The sequence below is a fragment of the Triticum aestivum genome, chromosome 7A (genome assembly GCF_018294505.1).
Source record: "Triticum aestivum cultivar Chinese Spring chromosome 7A, IWGSC CS RefSeq v2.1, whole genome shotgun sequence".
NCBI classification, from domain to species: domain Eukaryota; kingdom Viridiplantae; phylum Streptophyta; class Magnoliopsida; order Poales; family Poaceae; genus Triticum; species Triticum aestivum.
This window is the reverse complement of record NC_057812.1, coordinates 26,378,831-26,379,957: the sequence shown is the minus strand read 5'-3', so window position 1 is coordinate 26,379,957 and position 1,127 is coordinate 26,378,831.

Sequence of the window (1,127 nt, the reverse complement as noted above, 5' to 3'; positions counted from 1 at the left end):
CCCGGAGGGGCACGGTTGAGACCTCTTAGTAGTAGCGAGGGGTAAAAACTTAGTAGTAGCGCGGGTTTATAACCCTCGCTACTACTATGGCATGGCCCAGGGGCACGTTAGAGACCGCTTAGTAGTAGCGAGGGGTAAAAATCAACGCTACTGCTATCAACTTAGTAGTAGCGAGGGTTAAAAACCCACGCTACTACTATGGCATGTCCCGGGGGCACGGTAGAGACCGCTTAGTAGTAGCGAGGGTAAAAAACCAGCGTTACTGCTATCAACTTAGTAGTAGCGAGGGTTAAAAACCCGCGCTACTGCTACTTAGTAGCAGCGCCTGATTTTAAAGCGCGCTGCTGGTAAGATTCTGTGTATAGGCTTTTCCCTAGTAGTGCCTTGACTCCTGGGACCCACCAGCTACATCTTCGCACGCAAGGAAGTGCCTGGCAGTCGGGACCTACCTGGTCGAAGCGTACGTAGCGTTGTCATTCCGGTTGCGAACGTGTACGTACATATATACTGGTCGATGTAGAGGCGCGCATGTGTCGTAGTAGAGGCGCGCACGTAGCATGTACACGTACGTACAGCGGTCAGGGTGCAAGAAAGAAAATACGGCCACGTATGTGTACATACGGGCGGGGTCTCGAACGCCTACTCGCGCATACGTACGACGAGGGCTCGTGTACAAGGCTGGGTCGGAACGGAGAAACAGCATCGTCGTCGTGTTCATGGGGAGGGAACGAAATGTGTCGTGTTCATGGGGAGGCAACAAAATGCGTCGTGTTCATTGGAAGGCAACGGAATGCGTTGTGTTCATCGGGAGGGCTTGGATGGAACAGGCGATGGAAACGAGGCCTGGCGTACCGCAGAATGGAGGAAACGGCCTTGTGTTCGACCGGCCATGTTCGAAACGGGATCCTGTTCATCGGGAGGGATGTGGCGTACCGCAAAACGGAGGAAACGGACCTCCTACGGTTGAAACGGGGGTCCTGTTGATCGGGAGGGGTGTGCCGTACCGCAAAATGGAGGAAACTGACTTGTGTTGGAGCACTCCGGTCGAAACGGGGTTCCTGTTTACCGGGAGGGGTGTGGCGTACCGCAAAACGGGACTCCACGGGATACTGTTCATCTCCACCGTC